Source organism: Emys orbicularis, chromosome 1, assembly GCF_028017835.1.
Source record: "Emys orbicularis isolate rEmyOrb1 chromosome 1, rEmyOrb1.hap1, whole genome shotgun sequence".
In the NCBI taxonomy this organism is placed as follows: Eukaryota; Metazoa; Chordata; order Testudines; family Emydidae; genus Emys; species Emys orbicularis.
Genome location: NC_088683.1, coordinates 111,143,596 through 111,164,967, shown reverse-complemented (window position 1 = coordinate 111,164,967; position 21,372 = coordinate 111,143,596).

The window sequence follows — 21,372 nt, the reverse complement described above, 5'->3', positions numbered from 1 at the left end:
GTCTTTAGGCCTAGTCCTCTGACAGGGATGCAACTGCACCTCCCGAGGAACCCTGGCAAATCACAATTCCTTCTTGCTCCATCTCGTGATGGGGGCACTAATCTACACCTCTTTACCAAGTGACGCATCCTCCCCCTCATGCCTCTTTAGGTTGGCTGGCTGATACACGGTCTAAAAGGGATGGACTCAATGCTCTGCCTACCAGGTGCCAGCTCCCTGCTTACTTGTTTCTGAGGCTCCCTGCCCCAACCTCACCCTCTGCTGGGAGGCTTCTCAGATGAATGTGTGGAGAGGGGCTTTACTTCAGTGTGTTTGCCCTTAGCACTGCAGCTGCAGGGACTGCTTCTTCCAATAAGGTAGCCACAGACAGCTGGGTTCACACCCACTATCCCCAGCAGGCTTGTACTGGGGCAACTAGGCCACACTGAAGCCCCATGCCACCATATCTTCACTACTATTGTTACCTTCACCAGCTAGATTAAAGCTAGCACAGGTATGCCTTCCTGTGCTACAGTCGTACCTTACTCGGACGTTACCCAGATTGCAGGCAGATTGTGATCTCTGCTCTGTAGGCTCTCTCAGGGCTGGCCAGCCTGCTGTACTTTTCATACAGAAATTAAAATATGTTCTGATTTTCTATAAATCACAGCATTTGGTCAGCCATTGTTTGGAGTATCCAATATTTTGCTCTTTTTAAAAAAATAATTAACCAGTAGAACTGCCATTCAATTCATTACACGTCAAAAGAATCAAATAATGCCCTAAAATCCCTTTGAATAATCTGGCTCCTTCTCAAAGGATGCCTTTGGGCTTTAGAAAACTCTTTCCTTCCAAGCCCTGCAGCTTTACTTTTTAAGTCATGGGCTCTACAGTGCACTCTGGGGTACATTTTCAAAGGCTGCACAGATTTTTTTTACCATTCAGCGCCCAGAAAAGTCAATGGGAATTGTGGCTAAAAATGACTTTGAAAATATACCCCAAATGAGGGCCAAATAATCTTTTCCTTCTGGGCCTGGCAGAATGTCAGGTCATTAACATTACAGATCAAGCTTTAGTAGAACATGCTCTGAAACGCCCCATACTGATATGTGTAGCGGTTCTTTTATGATGCTCTTATCTCTGTACTTTTCCAATCACTTCTGGTATCTATAGTGCATATCCCAAGTCTTCAGATTACCCCCTCGCTTGTCCCAGCGTTATCACATTCTGCCACCAATTTTAATACCAGAAAACATAATAACTGGCAGCGAGCACAGGGATGCATTTAATGCTTTAGAAATAATGAAATGTCACTCCCATTACAGAACAATGTGGCATTTAATGATTTAATGGGGCTATGCAAAGTTTATTTGCATTATTATTCCACCGTAATGATTTGGCTGGCAGTCAAAGCTGCCAAAAATATCACTGAATGTTAATTTAGATGAACTTTAAAGGCAGCCACATGGGAGGGGTGACCTGAAATCAAAGCTCCTGGTCTTAACTTTCAAAGGAGACTGCTCCTGAGGGTATCATTAGAATCTGCCTTTAACCCTGCAGGTTTTGAAATCTGAGAAGAGGACAAAAAGGAAAATACCCCCCAGAATGAATTGGAGCGCATGTCACACTCATGAGCAGAAATCAGAACCTGGTAATTAGCTGGCACAGAAAAAAACCCTCATTCAGATATTATTAACAAAGCTAATTAAACCATCACATGTGGAGAGGAAATGTTAGACCAACATATTTTTGGGGAAAACTAAGATTTTTTTCCCTTGATGTTATGTTGAGTGAATGTTATTCACGTTTTTCGACCAGCTCGGTTGAATATTAATAATTCGAGCTATACTACTCCTACAGATTATTGCAGGAAAGTTCTAAAGTAGGTTCCTATTATGCTTTACAAACACCCAGAGTTACTTTCACACATGTAGAGGAACAAATAAACCTTATTTTTATCTATACTCACATAGCACATAGAGGCCATCATCAGGATCAGGGCTCCACTATGCATGGCACTCTACAAATATATAATAAAAGACAGACGCTGCCACAAAAAACGTACTGTCCAGCTAGAGAAGACAGACTACAGTATTCTACACTAATCATCCAAAACACTGCAATAGCTTTACTAATTCTGGCCCCACTGAAGTCAATAGCAATAGTCTCGTTGACTTCAATGGGGCTAGAATTTTACTCATAATATTTTGGACCATTACTCTAGAATAACAGATTAAATTAAATCAAGACACCTCAATCCATAAAAACAAAGACAAGAAAGGGATTGGTAAAAATCAACCATTTCTTTTCTTAGATGAATGAAAAGAGTGTTGTTTGCAGCTGTTGTAGCCAGGCTGATCTCAGGATATTAGAGAGACAAGGTGGGTGAGGTAATACCTTTTATTGGACCAACTTCTGTTGGTGAGAGAGACAACCTTTCAAATACACAGAGCTCTTCTTCAGGTCACCTGAAGAAGAACTCTCTGTAGCTCAAAAGCTTGTCAGATCAGTCAAAGAAGAGCTCAATATACCTTGAAAGCCTGTCTCTTCCCCCAATAGAAATTCATCCAATAAAAGATATTACCTCACCCATCTTGTCTCCCTCATGAAAAGAATAACAGTCGAACTGCACCCACCACCACATTTTAAAGATCTTTATGCCTTTAATCCCCACCACATGCCATGAAAAGGAGCAGCATACAGTGTTGTATATGGATACATTAACACGGAGGTACAGATGGAACATATTTTAAGACCCCCACACCCCTACAGTGATGATCACAGTCAATCACCTAATATGAATGGTGGAGTCGGTAGCTGGTTAGTGAGTTGCTAACCTCTCTTGTCCACTTAATTAAGAAAATAAATAGAACTACAATGCCTCCCAAATGTGCACTAAAGGACTGATCCTGCCCCATGGAAGTCAACTCACTTGGTTCTATGGGAGCAGGATCAGATTTTTAGCTAATATGTCCAACCTTGTACTCCAGTTACTGTCATCCTTCCCTCTCCATGGTGTTCTGTGCCCATCTGCAGTCAACATCTGTCTGCAGTGTCTTGTGCATATTTAGGCTCAGATCTGTGTTCTAGCAAGGGGGTTCCACACAAGCGCAAGGGCCCACTCATGCAGGTCAGCTAAGCACATGCTTAAATCCCACTGAAGCCAATGAGACTTAAGCATGTGCTTAAGTCCTTTGTTGGATAGTGCTAGACTTAAGCATGTACTTAAGAGCTTTGCCCAACTGGGACCTTAGATAATAAGATCTTTGGAATACGGGCTGTCTTTTGGTTGATGTCCGTAAAGCACCCCCAACCCCAGGTGGGTTCTTGGCTCTGTAACAGCAATAAAATAAAATACCATTTACAATCATGTAAAAGGAGGGGCAGCCAGCACACAATGAACCACATTTAAATCCAGGCTTTTCTCCACCAGTGCTTCAGTTTCATGGAGTAATCACCTTGCTCCTCTATCCCATAGTACACTTACGGCAGACTCGCCAACAATCCCTTTTATTCCTTTAATTTAGTACCATCCTGCCATAAAAAAATCATTAGTTTTATATTTCCCCAGTGCCCAGAAATCAAATGAAGATTAACAATGTGAATCTGGAAAAGGCATCCCAGCATTGTTATATAAACAAAGCCAAACTAACAAGACCATAGCTCTGTGGTGAGGGGGCATGAAATAGACAAATAAATGTATCAGCTGTAAATGATACCAATAAACAGATGCCAAAGTATATAATATATTCACTTTTTAAAAGGAGCCACTAGATAATTTGGCTGGAAGGCTAATTAACCTAGCCACAAATCCAAGTAAAAATCTGCTCTCACCTGCTGCTCTCACTAGTTTCCTCAGGGACTGCAGAAAGCAGCCTATGCAACCTTAATTCAAACCCCTTGTGCATCAGCATTATGATACACTCTTTAATTACACGCTCAGTATTTTTGACATGGGACCCTGCCTCATTCAGTGCCCAGGCTGGACCTGCTCTTGGGGATGAATCAGGGTAGTGCAGGAGGCTGTTGTCTGCATGATACCTACCTCATTTGCTGCAGATTTGGAAGATGTGTAATGAGTGAGGCAGTGAATTGTTGGAAGAGAAAGGAGGATTTCGTGATTGAAGGAGTTGAATGCTACGTTGAAGAACTGAATTCTGTTCCTTCCTTGCTTCTGCCAGAGTTCCTATATTATGTTGAGCAAATCATTTAAGGCAAACTTTTCACAGGTGGCTATTTATTGTGTGTTTGTCATTTCCCGGGTGCCCAACTTAAGGCCTTGGGGGTTCTGATTTGCAGAAGTGATGAGCACTCCCAACTGCAACTGAAGTCAGTGGGAGCTGTGCTTTGTAGCCCATAGGGCTAGCCTGCTTGCTTATATATCTTTTCTTATAATAGATTTATACTAGTGTATTTTGGAATGCAAGGAACCTACAGGCCACAACCAACCTGTTGAGCTTGTAGTGAGGCCTAGTGGCCTCCCTCTGAGCGGGAGAGAAAGGATCCACTACACTCCCCTTGGTGGGCAGAGCCTAGCCTGCCCCACCCCCCTTGCCAGAAGTGCCGTGGTGAGGCCAGAAGTATAAGAGGAAGGCCCTGCAGCCCAGTTGCCGTGGAATCCCCGGAGAAGGATGCTCCGGGCATACTGCCATGCCCAGGAGGAGAACCTACCCCCGGCTGTCTGATAGCTGCAGAAGTGGGAGACCCCGATGAGGAGTGGCCTGGACTACCGGCTGCAGTGTACCCCAAGGAGCCTGACTAACCCTGGAAGCAAAGGATACCAAACCCCAGGGAGGCAGGAAGTGGCCCAGGGGCAGCCACGGAGTAGCTGGCTGTGGAGCTAGGTGTGGCTCAGTCGGCGTGTTGTGGCTGGATCCCCATCGACGCAGGGGCAGCCAATCCTACCTCTGCCAGGGCCCTGGACTGGGACGCAGTGGAGTAGGATGGGCCCGCATCCCCCTGCCACCCCACCCCAGGGTGGCTGACTCCCTACCCTGTGCAGGGAAGCTCCCACTCTGAAGAAGGAGCCTCCCTTACCAGCTCCCTTATAGACTGTTGCTTTGCTGGCTGCCTAAGCCCCGCCCAGGCTAAAGCCAGCCTTAAGACTGCTTAATTGCTGGCAGCTTGAGCCTCCCCAAGCCCAGGCTAAAGCCTGGCCGTGACTGTCTGGTGCCCAGCCCTATTGTGGGGCTGGGAACGAGAGGACCTGGGGGGGCCTTGCTCCACCTCGGGTGTAGACAAGAACCCTAGATTGTTCTGCAGCTTTGTGCCTTGGCCAGACAAGCCTGAAGGCAACTGGAATGAGTGGCCTCCCTCTGAGCAGGAGAGCAAGGGACCACTGCAGAGCTAAAGCAAGTTAGCATCCTTACAGCATACAAAATCAGGCAACACTATATATTACAAAATACTCTGAAAATCTGGCACTAGGCATCTCAAATTAGAGACCCAAAATTAGCGTACACTTTTCACAATATTGGCCTTACTTTCTCTGTGCTGCTGCTCCCTGTTTGGGTTAATAACACCTCCTTGTTACAGGATTTCTGTGAAAATAAACTAATAAATGTTTGCAAAGCACTCAGATATTATAATAATGAGCATCACAGAAAAGGACTACCAGTTTGCCTATAATATGCTGTTTATTGTTATGCCATCAGACATTTAAGGCACACACACATACACTTTCCATCTGTCTTCACCTTAAAACAGGTTATTCCTATTAAAAAAAAAACCCACCATAAACAGGCTACCACTTTGAAAGAGATCCCCTAGCCTTAAAATGGGGAATTACCAGCAGAATTGGTAACATCTTTCAAACCAATAGAAACATTTTAGGTGCAATGACAAAAAGAGAGAAACCATTATAAAGACCTGTGAATAAGTTACATTGTTTTTATTAAAAGTTTAACATTTTTTAAAAATAGAATTTTTTAAGGGCCAAATGTTGATGAAAAAATCATATTAAAAAAGTTTTGACTAGCTCAGAGTAAACCCTTTAACTGTTTCCACTCTCGGACTCTCTCTTCAATGGCATAAACTGAACTCACACAGAAAGACAGAAATATAGCTTTATTGTTTTTTAACTGCCCCCCAAATGGGGAAACAGAAAGAGACGTCTGTGTCTCATTCCCTGTGAAGGTGCAGTTTTTCACTGCATTATTACAGGAAACAGTACAACACATAGACAAATGTTACTTTGTATGCTACTTCCCATTAGAAAGTTCCCCATAATGTTAGCTTCCTAGAAAAGCACACTCTTTGCTGGAAGGCTCAAGAGCTTTCTGGGTGTCAGCCACAAAGTAAGACTTGCCTGCAGTCCTCCACGCCCACCAAAAAGGAAACTTTTTTTTTCTGAAGAGAAACACAATGAAAAATAGTGCAGGTGATGAAATTTAGAAAATAAGGCTTTGCAGCTGCATCACGAATTAAAAAGCCTGACTGCCATTGTTTGTGTATCTGTATTTACCAGTCTCCCTTAACAAAATGCACCTCTCTCACACATTGCAAGCTGCATTATATCTGTATATATTCAGATAGATCAAGGCCCAGATACCAGCTGCTGAAAATCAGTATAGCTCCACTGACATTAAGGATTGATAATATTTAATGAAAGGTTTTGTGAGCATGGTTAGAAAAGACACTATCTTGGATTCCGACTCTCAGCTGGTGTAAATCAGCATTGCATCATTAACTTCAATGGGAAAGAATGACTTACAGTAGCTGAAAATCTGGATCCAGAGTAGTATTGTTTCTAGCCATGCTCACAAAACTTACATTAAATATTATGAATCCTTTTACTAACCTGTAGACTTTTATATTCTTATCATGCTGAGCTCTGGTATTAGGCTCCAAAAGATGCTGTAATGTAACCCATAATTATAATTTGACATATAAAGTGAAGTATAATAAGACTGCTAAAGTACACTTCCCTGACAACACATTTCTAACAGTTTCAAGAGAAAGATCAAGGTGCAGATTTTCTTGCTCTTTCTCAAATAATTGAAACCCACTGAGGACAAATTCACTGGTGGTAAAGCTCACCTTTGTGCAGAGAGCCAAGCAGAAAGTCTATGCACCATGTAAGTCCCATTTATACCAAACCCTGAAGACTTAAATGGATTTGTATGCTGGTCCTCTGCACAGGGATAAATGCCACATGAGGTGAATATGCCCCCATATCTTTTTCTCCGTTGTTTTGTTTTGTTTTGTTTTAGTTTTACATGTGCTTTTTGGTAGTCAAAAGCAACATGTGTATCAGAGAATAAGTCTCTCCTGTACATTCAGTCCGGCTACAGACTTAATAACAATGTTGCAGTGAATACTGAATCATGGGACATGATACTATCATAATGCTGTACAAAAATGTGTTTTTTCACAGCTGATGTAGTCAAAATAATTTAAAACACAGGAAAAATGAAGATGTTCCTTCCCTCCCCTCCCCCCCAAAGTTTCATTTATCTGACTATCCAGGTACATATATGGCCTCCATCAATGTAGTATCTGAGCCCTCTCAAATATTAATTTATCCTCACAGAACCCCTTTGAGGTAGAGCAGGAATATTATCTCCATTTTACATACAAGCAATTGAAGAACGGAGATTAAATGATTTGCTCAAAGTCCCATGTAAAGTCTGTGGAACAGTGGGGAATTGAGCCCCATTCAGTTCTTAAACACAAGACCATCTTGTGAAAAAAGCCATGGTTCTTTTTCAAACCATTTTAATTCTTTGGGGATTTTAGGATGTAAACACTATTTCAAAATTTCTGAAGTATTTACCAACAGTTACCATATAGTGTTATCTGAGATACTATGATTATTTCCTCTTCCAGAAGCAGGGGAAACCTTGTTGGATTTCAGACACCATCATGTGGCTAAGTGTAGGTAGATGATGACTTTCTAATGCTCTATTAGAAGTACTAGAGCTGAGCGAATAGGTCTGAAAAGCTGTAATACTTTTTGTCTGACTTGAGAAGAATCAGCCGTGATTTTTCTTTTTTCTTCTAAACATACTTTGATCGGGAGCCTCATTTTTCACAATTATGTTCCTGAAGGGCATCCAGAACGGTATTTAGCATGAGCAAAGCTTCACTTCTGTCACTGGAACATTATTTGTGGACATGCCACCTTCCTAAATGGATCTCACAGTGAAGGGCATTACAAAAATCTTTGCTCCAAGAAGGTGGGCAAGTGTTGGAAATAAAAAATACTAATAGCAATGAGTTTGTAAAGGTAGCACCTATTATAGAAATACAGGTATTTAAAGTGCCCACATTTTTTCCATGGCTTGGACTTAGTGAGTCATTATTTAAGGTATTTGAACAGAATATGAGGACGATTGCCACATTGCGGCGCTTATTGTCCCTTTTGACTGTCCTACGTTAAAAATGATTACCATTTCGAAAGCACAAATTAGAGCTGGTCAAAGAAATGGTGAGGATGTTTCATCATTTAAAAAAAAATGAAAGTGGGGGTGTTATCTGGACCGGTGGTCTGCTAGGTCACTCCAATCCTTGACTCTGGGAGCCAGCCTTACCCTGCTCTGCTGTGAGAACCCCCACTCCTGGACTGTTCACGCACAGCCTCTAGCATGTAAGCTGCTCCTTGGATTCTGCACCTGAATGACACTAGCCAATATCCCCAGTCCCAGACACAACTCTAGGAACCTCCGTCTTGCAGTGTCCAGTTATGCCCGCTGGACGCTGCAAGCTTATATGAGTTTGTCAAATTAACAAAGAAATTGATATGCACCAGGCTCGTTATCCCAAGGGGAGTCTCTGACACGCTTCAAACCAAATGCACTGCTTCAGGCAGAACAAACAGATTTATTAACTATAAAAATAGATTTTAAGTGATTATAAGTCAAAGCATAACAAGTCAGATTTGGTCAAATGAAATAAAAGCAAAACGCATTCTAAGCTGATTTTAACACTTTCAGTGCCCTTACAAACTTAGATGCTTCTCGCTACAGGCTGGCTGGTTGCTCTTCAGCCAGGCTCTCCCCTTTGATCAGTGCTTCAGTCGCTGGTGGTGATCTCTGTAGATGTAGGTGGAAGAGAGAGGAAGAGCATGGCAAACGTCTCTCCCTTTTATCATGTTCTTTCTTCCCTCTTGGCTTTGCTCCCCCCACCCTTCAGAGTCAGGTGAGCATTTCCTCATCATAGTCCCAAACTGACCAAATGAAGGGGGGTGACTCACTCGAGAGTCCAACAGATTTTTGTTGTTGCCTAGGCCAGTGTCTTTTGTTCCTGTGAGGCTGGGCTGGGCTTGTCCCATACATGCCCTGATGAAGTGTGAACTGCCCCTCTGCTCTTGGGGAGTTTTTGCCTGGGCTTGTTTTAAGCCATGAGGACACATTTTCAGCCTCATAACTATATACATGAAATTATAACCTATAACATTACTGTAACAACAATTATTATAACATTACCATAACAATAATACTCAGTATATCATGAGCCTTCCGAAGACACCTGGCATGACAAACTTTGCATTAGATACCACACAATCATATTATAAGGATGAACATGAGGGTATAGAGTGTTCCCACGAGGTACAAAATGTCACAGGGGGTTTTCTCTCCAAAATTTTTCATGATTTTTGTTCATTGTTTTCAATGAAAAATTTCAAAATATTTTATGGGAAAAAATTCTCTCACTCTTACTCCTACCCCTTTTATTTTCCAGTTTGGAAAAAAAAGAGGGAGATGGGAGTAAAAAACAGGAGGAAACCCCCCACCCTCCACTGAAAAATAAAATTCAACCAAAGTGAACATTTTGGTGAAAAACTCATTTTTTCCTCAAATCAAGTGCGTATGGAAAATTTTGATCAGTGCTAGTGCACATAAACATGTAGCTATTCCATGCATAAGATGTTTGAGTGATACATACCACTTGAGTGACAGCCAGACACACATTTCTTCAAAGGAACCTTACTATATCTGAAGTAGAGTGAAGGCTCACACAGTTATCACAGCAGAAGTGGGATGGTGGACTGGATCCTCCTCAGCATTAGGACATATCTACCCTGCACTGCCAGCATAAAGCTGCACTAAACCTGGAGGATCTCTGGTCTGGCTGGGGATCCTAAGTTGGTGTGGAGCCGTTGTAGCAGATCCTACACCATCTCATATCCCTGCAGTTGGAGTATGGTGAAGGAAAAGGTGACACTGCTGGCCATCCCTGGTGATCTCTGCCTGCAGTGATAGTTCATCAAGGCAGTTGCAGCTATACCAAGTTAGACCAGGCATATGTGAGTGATGTATAGCCCTTGCGCTGGCCCTTCATTCAACAAGTCCCATACATACCCGTTCCAAGGTCTCTTGATAGAACAAGTGAAAAAGCTGCACAAAATGTGAGCCTCTCTTAGAGAGAAGTATTGCTTTTCCAGAGAGTCAATTCATAACCAAGAGATCCTTTTGAGCTGCCAATGTTTTTTTTTTCTATTTACAGTTAACGAGCTGATTTGTCAGTCTAAGACAAAGGAGAACATATTTATTAGAGGGCAAATTGAGTGGTGTTTACATGCTTATGTAACAAAGCTCTTCATTTGAAGTTCAGCCTGCTTTAAAATAATGGACTCAGTGTCCTACTTGACAACATGCTTTTACTCTGGTGCAGAAATCAAAGTCTAATGGATTAAACATGGAATCAGAGATAGGAATTCCTGAGCTCTGCCTGTGGGTCACTAGGTAACCTTGGAAGACACTCAACCTATAGGGCTCTTTTCTTAAAGTTAGATATAGAGTCTGGACCTGCTTTTACATGTGCATGTGGGAAGTGGATATTTGCCTGAGGAAATGACTAGGCAGACACCTATGCACACCTATACCATATACACATGAAAATAATTGATGGTAAGTATGACACTATACCCCATATTTTCAGAGTGATATTATGATATGATTATGGCATAAATATGATGCATTTTGTACAAGATATGTCTTATCAGGTGTCTATGGAAAAGTTATGATTTGCTGAATACAAGTATCCTATTTGTATGCATGTATCGTTTTTTGTATCTGAAGTTATGAATATTAACTAGGTATCTGTATTTTAAATGTGCTTACTCTGGGAACACCCACAGCTAGCCTTTCAGGTACAACAATGAAGAAGCTAAACAGTGCTGATGACCCATCAGCAAAGACAATGGACTGTGGCAGAGTTTAGCCATCCTGTAAACATTTCAGCCAGCCTGTAAGTAATGACAGCTATGACTCAGCAAGGGCATGTGACCAGATCACATGATACTGAACTCCATTTTGGTACCTATATTTTTCCACAAATGGGGCTGGGAACTGAGTTTGGAACAAAGGGTTCCTGCCATATGGTAAATCTATATAAGGTGGGGTGTGACATCATCTCGAGGCCTCACTCTCCACACAAGGACACTCCTGAAAACTCCTGAGGAACAAAGATTGAACTGGGGGAAGTGCTGTTCCCAGGCTAGAGGGATTTCTAGCCTGTGTATGGAAACATGGTGGTCTGCTTGTATCATCAGCCAGGGTGAGAAATTGTTAATTCATATCCAGTCGATCTAGTATATTAGGCTTAGTTTGCATTTTTGTTTATTTGCTAGGTAATCTGCTTTGATCTGATTGCTATCACTTATAATCACTTAATCTATTTTTGTGTAATTAATAAACTTGTTTTTTGCTTTATCTAAACCAGTGTGCCTTTGAATGAAGTGTTTGGGGAAAAGTCTCAGCTTCGTTAATACGGGCTTGTTGCATATCTTTCCCACATTGAGGGGAAGGTGAACTTTATTATTGAGCTTACCTTGTATAAATCCCTATGCAGTGTAAGATGGTATAATTCTGGGGTTATACTCCAGCAAGGGTGCAAGGTGGAGAAATTGGGAAATTGGATGTTGTGTCCTGCCTGTCTGAGTGGCTTAGGTAAAGCACTCAGGTAGCTCAGTTTGGGTGTGTGGCACCACCTGCTATCGTGTTGGGTGATAACAGGATCTGGAGAGGCTGAATCATCAGCAAAGCAGTATGGGCAGGGCCAGCCCAACTGGGTAGTTAGAGGGGCTCAGTGGTTCCCATGGCTCCCAGACTGCACCCCAGGGGTGACAACTCATTACAGTAAGTATGGTTAATTTATGCACAAGTGTGCATACAGAAGTGGATTGCTTTCATTTTTTAATTAGGCCATCTGTGGCTTAGTGTCAGGATCAGAAATAATGTCATATATCTATCCCACATGGACATTATGAAGTTTAAATTGTCAGTGTTTGTACAGTACTCTGGAGATGAAAAATGCTACTAAGTAATAAATATTATTTACTATTAAAGATACAGGTGCAAACAAGTTACTTGCAAGAATAATCAATAATTGCTCTCCCATGTACTAGTTTGGCAAACAAACCCAAGCCAACGTTTCCATAATACAGATATACTGTTGCCATTTCTGGCATCTCTGAAGAAAACAGGGGAAGTCCCCATCCCACTTAATTTTTATAGAAGAATTTACCTTGTGTTTGAGGTGACTACATTTCCAGAGACAAGGTGGGTGAAGTAATATGTTTTATTGGACCAACTTCTGTTGGTGAGAGAGACAAGCTTTCATGCTTACACAGAGCTCTGCTTCAGAAGAGTTTAATACATAATTACAATATTTTAAAAAGATAAAAACAATGATCCAGAGAACTATAGACTGGTCAAATCAAATCCCCAGACAAAATAATGGAATGATTAATATGGTACTCTATTAACAAATAATTAAAGGCTAAAAATATAATTAATGCCAGTGAACATGTTTCCATGGAAAGTAGGTCTTCTCAAACAGACCTATTATGTTTTTTGACAAGATTACATGCCTGATCGATGAAGACAACTGTGTTCCAATATACTTGGATTTCTCCAAAGCATGATATCTTCATTAAAAAAGCCTTGCATTATATGGGATAAATAGGGCACACATTAGATGCATTAGAAGTTGGCTCACTGACAGATCTCTAAATGTAGCTGTTAATGGGGTGATATCAATACATGGGGCTAGTACTTGCAGGATCCCCTAGGGATCAGTTTTTGGACCAACACTATTCAATATTTCTATCAACACTCAAAATAATAAAATACAATTTTGCTGGTAAAGTGTGCAGATGGCACAAAGATTGATAGGAAAGTAAATAATGAGGAAGACAGGTTACTATTACAGAATTATTTGAATTGATTGGCTAAATGGCCACAACCCAACAAAAATGTATTTTAATACAATCAAATGGAAGATAAGACATCTGGTAACAAAGAATACAGGCGATACCTCCAGGACGGGAGACTGTCTTGGAAAACAGTGATTCAGAAAAGCACTCCAAGTTTAAATGTCAAAGGGTCATATTTTCAAAACTGCTCCAAACCTATTCTGGTCAGATTTTGGAAAGAGCTCAGCTCCCAGGAGGGATCTAAAGCAAGTGGCCAGATTTCCCAAAAGGCCTCAGTGCCCAGCAGCTTCCCATGAAGACAATTGGGAGCTGTTGGGTGCTCAGCTGTTTTAAAAATCTGACCCTAAATGTCATAGGTTATGGATGGCCTGTTTTGGGAGGTGAGCTCTTTATACATGCAGAATGAGATGCAACATAAAGGCTGGGCAGCAGAGCCCCTTCCTTCTTGCAGTGAGGGTATGGGTGGCAATATGGAATTAAGGAATGATGGGTCAGAAAGGAATTCCCCCCAGGTTAACATTACATTATTAGCTGTGGACACTAGTCCTGATTCTCCACTGCTGTGTGCCTGATCAGAATGGTAGTGTTTTACACTAGTCTAAATAATTACACTCGGTGCAAAGAGTTGGGAATGAATAAGGATAGATACATGTGATAAGGGCAGGGGTTGAGATGAGGCATAACTGGCAACTTAATATTTTTATGTGACCTGTATATTTAATTGGAAGTCACGGTACCTGGAATCTAGGCCAGGCACTTCCATTGTGTATTATACATTTAAATAAACAGATATTGCTACAATCTTGTACTGAATTTTCCATGGAGTTGACTGAGACATGGATGTGTTCACTGACAACAAGAAGGCTTTCTCCTATGATTTTTTTAAAATGATTAGTTCCTGAATCACAACCAATGAGCCTCAGAAGGAAGGGTGGACATATGTTCTCTATTCACTCATGGGGAAAAATATTACTAACTACTACTGCCTACTTACACTACATTAACATGTAAATCACCACACACCTGTACTTGGCATTGCCCTGGGGCCCCAAGAGTGGGAAGAGATAAAATAATGTTCATTAAAAAAAAAACATGCTGTCATGATCCATCGCTGTTTTTAAGTAGCTGAGTGTGGGTTGACATGTTATCTCTACCTCCGGTGAAAATGACTAACCACTAGAAAACCTGGCACAATGACAGCTTAGTATTTTTGGCAGCACTGTGAAAGGATGTAAAAATGACTATGACAATATGCATCCCTCGTCCCCAGGTTCCCCTGAGAGCAGCAGCTTCAGTCTTTCAATCCAACACTCAAACTGGATGAGTGTGAGGTTTACAGTAATCAACTGGTGAACAGGATACATAGAGAAGCTAGGCAAATAATTTGAAATAAATAATTCATATTAAAAATTTGACACTGCTTCCTCATTGCAGACCATTGGTGACCAGGAAGAAGGCTGCTCCATGCAGAAACTGCTAGTAACAGAGGCAGGTCAGCTGAGGAGGAGGTAGCCATGGAACACACTACTTCCAGAGTTGCTCTGGCTGACAGCCAAGCAACACGCCCAGTGCTTAATTTGTAATGAAAGAGGTGCCGGGGCTCAAGCAATTCTTTTACTTTCATAACTGATGCAGCAAGCCCCGAGGTGCCAGGGCTATGAACTGCCAAGCCCAGAGGTGCTGGGCCTCGGGCCTGGCACAAATTAAACACCGAACATGCCCCAGGAAGAGGAGGAGAAGATAAACCCCATGAAGGGGCAGTAGATTTTGTGAGACTGTGCCGATCCCAGGGCTGTCTGAGAGACTGACCTCTGTTCCAGCCAGACTCTCCTCTGCCACAAGGGGAAGGGAGGAAGAAGAACCAGCCCTCTGCCAGGGTGTGGTTGCCCCCAGAGAACTCTCCCAAGTGCAACCACTGCAGGGAGTAGAAAGGGTAAATGACGGACAGTGAGACCTAGGGCGGGGCCTAGGGCGTCCTGCCCCCTCCTGCACCAACATACTGGTATAAATTTGGGGCAACCAATTAAATGAGAAATGCAGATACTTAACTCAGATGATACATACTGAAGGTCTCCAAAAGTATTACACACCGAACATTCTGCACCAAATGTTGAAGCTGTGCCTACTAAATATGTATGCTCATGTGCCAACTGGCTTCACAAAGCAAGAATTTGTGCATGCACATTTGTAATCTCATACATAAATGCCTTTGTGTGCACAGAATTACCCAGTTTGTTAATGCAAATGTTGATTTTTTTGGAAATGAAATTGTTCAGGCTTTTGGTATATTCATATTTAAAGGTTAATTTTAGATGCCCCTGGATGCTTTTTGGAAGCGTCCCTTTCCCCTGAAATACATGGTGTAACTAAATATTAGAAACACTTCTCCTTATAGCCATTTTACCAAGTGCTTTCAGCAGCCATTGATGTGCACAGAAAGAAGATACATCTATACCAATGGCTCTTAATAAAAACCTGTCAGATGCTGTAGTCGAAAAGAAAACTCATAGGAATACAGTGGCTGTAAACATGTTGTCATGACAACTTCTATCTCTAGTCTTGAGAGCTGGGGTGGGGGGAGGGGAGAAAGGGGGGAGACGAAGACCATGGAGAAAAAACTTAATAAGCATAAATGACCAAGCAGCACTTAGAATTGTGCCAACTGCCCAAACATTTCTGGGAAAAACTAAACAAATGTGATTGGCTGTTTTTAGGAACTGGTCAGTTCTCAGAGAGGAAAGTAAAAAAGATTACTGAACAATGATTCAATAATATTAATCAATGTTGAAAAATACTAAAATAAAATGAATCTTGGAAAATCACTCTCCTAAAATATTATGCAACATTTGAGGAAAAAGAACATGGGCATATGGTTAAAAAGGCAGCAATTTTGGCATGGGAAGGGGGCACTTGAAGTTAGTGCCTTCCTAGATTTTATTACAGGACAAACCACCATGATATTGCACTGCAAGACCATAACACCGAGTCCTCATGTCATGGCAACATTGTGTTGTATGTTGCCTCATGACATCATTCAATGTTGTGACACACATGCAGTGTAGAAATTAAATTCAAAAGGATTCCCTGGGGTTTCCCCTCAATCACCAAAAGATTAAGAATTATTTATATCTTGCAAACTTTGATTGTAGAATTTAGGTGAGAAGTACAGAAATGGGAACAGCCCTGCCAAAAATGGGATGAAGGACAATCCTAAGCCATACTAAAACTCTCATTGCTCATGCCATGATTAACATTTCAGTGACCCTGGCTGGAACCAATTTCGTTAAGCATGGAAAAATGAATAATAATGTTCTGAAATGAAATTGCTCCAAATACAATAAAATGTTTATTATTCCAAATTCTGTAAACGTGGCCCTGTAGTCTGTGCAACATATTCAATCTAAAGAATGTGGTTGTGGGCCCTGAATTACATATCTCTGCATTCCCTTAATCTTCCCCTGTGTCTTCTAACCAGTCCAATCACCATTTTTAGTGGAATTCATACATTTTAACATGAGATTCAGTAGATTTCATTCTGCCTCAAGTGTTACATTTCAACATGCTGTAGATTTTTGAGTAATTGCCTTGTACATGATGCCAGGGGACAGCTAGAGATTTGGGCAGCTAAACTGGGGACATTTGGGGGCTCTTGACATTCAAGGAGGGATGGAAGCTAGGTTTCCTATCCAAGAGGCACTTGGGGGTTTTGGTAATGGTAAGTACATCTCCTCTTTAACCTGTCTTTGGGCAGTGGGAATGGTGACTGAAAGGTAGATATGAATTTGTACTGTGATATAGCAGCAAAAATAAACAAGGTAATCTTTAGTTGCATGTACAGTGGGATCAAGGTGTCAAGGTGCAGTGAGTTAATAATCTTTCTCCACATAGCTTCAGTGAAAATAAACATGGGACATTGCTTTCACTTCACGGTATGTCATTACCCAAAAGAAATTTCCAGAGTAGAGAGAGTTTAAAAAAAGACCAATGACAATTATTAGGGAGCTAGATTAATTCATTTATTAGACAAGATTAAGGCCTTGATTCAGCAACATACTTAAGCGGGTGTCTGAATTTAAGCACATGAGAAGGCTTTTGAATATGAGTTCTATCAGAATGCTCTCTCTAGAATTCAGTTAATACTTTTAGGCTGTTCAGTAGTCTCCCAAAAGACATTGTGGAAACTTCTTGCTTTTGATGTTTAAAACTAAACAGGAAGAATGTTACAAAAGATACTGAAGGAATCAGCCATTGGCTGGGAGATGGACTACATTACGAGAGGTGTCTTCCCTCCCTCCCCCCCCTATTTATTTCTATAATTACTTCTACATCTGTATATTAGTGCCACATCAGTCCTGTTGTCATTCTCAATTCATGCTGATAAAACCTTTATAAAATTGCCCCATCATGTATTCCCGTGTGTGTGTGTGTATATATATATGTGTATGTGTGTATGTATATGTGTATATATATACATATACATATATACACATATACATATATATATACACATATATACATATATATGTATACGTGTGTATGTATATATGTGTATATATATATGTATATGTGTATATATACACATATACATACACACATATATATGTGTGTGTGTGTGTGTGTGTGTGTAAACATCACCTTCTTCCCTATTCCTCCCCACCCCCACCCAAAAAAGGTCACATAGTTATCAGGAATTGCAGTATTGGAGAGCCTAAAAATCTCTCTATTCAGCATAAGGAGAGGTATTATATCATTTATGGGAGAGATTGGAATCTCTCTCTCTGTCATTATGTGTCCCACAAACCTCTAGTAAGACTTCACCAACACACAGGGCTTGATTGTTCATTGCCCTGCACTTTGCACATCATTTATATCATTCTGATTTGCTAATTTCACACCCACTTTGAACCAGTGGTGTTGGAACAATTTTTATATTGGGGGTGCTGAACTCAGAAACCATGTATTTCGGTTGTTATTACTACTTCAAGCCAGGGGGTGCAACAGCACCCCTAGCTCACCTATGCTTTGAACTGGTGTCAAAACTACATTGGGGCAAGGCAACTGCAAGTCAGGCCTACAGGTTTTAAAGGATATGAAGTGCCAGAAAAATTAGCATACTTAGGTACAATATTGGATATGCTTGGTTGACAAAGTTGATGAGGTGGAAGTAATATTCTGCTTGAAAGGTAGGATTTTTATAGGATTATACCGAAAATGTAATCAAACTTTTTAGTGCATCTTAATTAAATGTGGTTTATATACAGTGAGATTTACAGAACTTGCAGTTTCTTGGTAAGGATAAGCATCCCAGCTAATTTAATTTGCTTTCTTTTTCTTTGTTGCACTGTATTGAGTATCCATCTTCACTTCTTAAGACTATTTATTTGAAACTAGAGTTCAAAAGATTTGTGTCAGCAAACAAATAAGTCCATACAAGCACACACTTGGCAGTATTGTGCAGCACACAATGCTTAGTGATAGTTATGCGTCACAAAGTTCAAACCACGTTAAATAAACATAAAATCACTAGGTATTTAAATGAATGATGGTTCAAAGCAAGTGTAATTTAGCTGTTTTTAAAGGAAGAAGAGAGAAAGGAGGTAAAGGATATCAGTTCTCTGATTCATTCTGAATATATATACTTTCACCTATGCAACTAATCTCGAGAAACGTAGAAGCACCCACACTAGCCATCATTCTCAGTTATAGAAATAGAACAAATGAGAGGTTCATGCAGGATGGAAGAAATAAAAAAAAACCACTCAAGTCTTCTGACTCACCATGGGATAGTTACCAAAAACAATCCTTCAAATAGCTGGTTTGCCGCTGTACATAAGAAATTCATTCCAGTTCAACTGAGTCATCATTTAAAGGTACATGTATAGCAGAGAGATGCCAAAGGAGGGGAGAAGATCAATTCTACTTTACTCTGAACTGCTGAAGTTTCAATAATCTGAAAGATCAACAATGTTGTACAGTCATTGTCTTGTGCAATTGCTTTTGCCATTCTATTTTAAGACAGTGTGTATATCACATATATTCTAGTAATGTAATAAAGCTCTGGATCACAAAGTAACAAAAGCAACTGAGACATACTGTTCAGTGATAATCGGAAGTGAAATTGCAGTGAACCAAAAAATCTCTATTCACTCAGTTCTTTTCATTAGTCATTACTCAGATTCAGATTTACGTGCTGGTATAAGTTTCTTATATACAGCTGCAAACCACCTATTTGAAGGACAGTTTGGAAGACTTTGCAAAATTGTATTTTTAATCATGTTGTACATTAACCAATATATCTAGTGTTTTTTGTAGTGATGATATTGTAGTATGTGCCAGCATTAGAGTAAAATGGAAACAGATCGCTTGAATGGGAAATGGTATTTTACAATCTCCTAATAATGTTATATTGGCCTTTGCATATATGGTCACAAATTTTAAGGGGCAAAGTTAAGGTTGGAGGACGGATGTAAATTGGGAGGAGAGGTATGAAAGTGAGTAATGAAGTGTAACAAAATGGCTGGATCATTACCTGATCATTTCCAGAATTGTAAAATTCTGGTTTTAAGGTATAGAATTTTGGAAGTCTGATATTGTCTTTGGGAGTTAGATGGACTTCAGTGGATCATTTTCAATTGCTACTCCTTTTTTAACAAAGAATTTACCAGCTGCTAAACAAGGATTATGGGGCAGGCAGCAGCGGGGAGGGGGAGAAAGTGACGCTGAAGGGACAGTGAGTGTGGAGAGAGGGAAGGGTAAGTGAATTTGAGGGGACTCTGGAAGGAGCAATGGGTGTACGAAAGGTATAGTGGTTTGGAAGGGGGATTCTGGGAAACAGAGATGGACACTGCGGGAGGAAAGGAGCAGCTGCTTGGAAGAGACAGAATAGGAATGTAGAGTAGTGGGGAGCTCTCAGGACCTGCTCTGTGGCTGCAATGTAGCAGACAAAGAGTTCTTGAAGGTGGTGCTTGGTGGGTGGGGAAACTATTAGCAAGTGGGAGGTGGTTTAGGAAGAGCTTCTAGAGAGCTAGAGACAGGTCTGGAGAACAGGGAGGGGATGACTGGGACTAAGGTGTGGGGAGAAGAGGGTCTGACTGCTAATTGGGATGGAGCTGTTACCAATATGCCTGGTGGTTGAGCTTTCAGGGCACTGGTTTTGAAAAGCACAGTGTCACACTGTTGAGCAGCTGCTGGCCCAGCCAGCTGACTGGGGAGACAGATGGAAAGGTAGCTGCCTCCAAACTCCTCCCAGTACCAATGGGTCTGGCTGTCAAAATAGCTTCCCACCTTTTGAGACCATTCTTGGTGTCTGGTTCAAAAGTCCATGGACTTCAGTGCGCTTTGGATCAGGCCTTTGGTCATTACCATGGCAATTAACAACCTAACCAGGAGAGTGTTGAAAATTTGTTTGCCATCTTAGTGTGTCATTTAACCAAGGAAGGCCAAATAAATCAATTCCCCCAATTCCAGTCTGTGCTTGGGTTTTAACAAAATCTTTACACAACATCATCATGGATAAGAACGACTCCCTCATCTCGCACATATCTTCACATTTTTAGAGTCTAAAGCAGCTAGATTTCAACATCACAAACCTTCTTCCCTTGATGTAGCACACACAAGAACGAAGGGGACACATTGGCCGAGATCTTCAGCTCATGTAAATAGGACCACAAGAACAGTCTCTAAGCACATAACTGAATGAAAGTGCATTGCCATTCCATTCTCCTTTTAGATGTAGCTCCATGGATGTCAGTGATTTATACTGGTTGAGGCCCTGGCCCATTGTTTCTACTATATTGTGATATCATAACACTAAAGCCCTGGCAATATGCACAGTGCTATGTTATACTACATAAAGTAGACATAAAGGTCTAAAATTTTCACAAGCACCTAGTGATTTTGGGTGCCTATCTGTTGCCAACTTTAAGGGAACCAGTGTTTAGAGGGCACATGATCCAGACTTTCTAAAAATCAGACCTACATAAGGTGTCTCGAGTTGGGCACCTAAAAAACTGAAGCCCCCCCAAATTACTACTCATTCAAGGAAATTTAGGCCTCATTACAAAGTTGTGTGCTAGAAAGCATGTCCTCTGCTTGGTTCCGGAAAGAAGGGAAAGAGTAGCGGAAGAAGGAGAAATTAAATCAGTCATAACTACTGTCTTTCCATGGGGTATTTTTAATGTTGTGTATTCTTCTGAAAGAGCATCCAAGCAGTGTAAAAGGGTAGCTATGATACT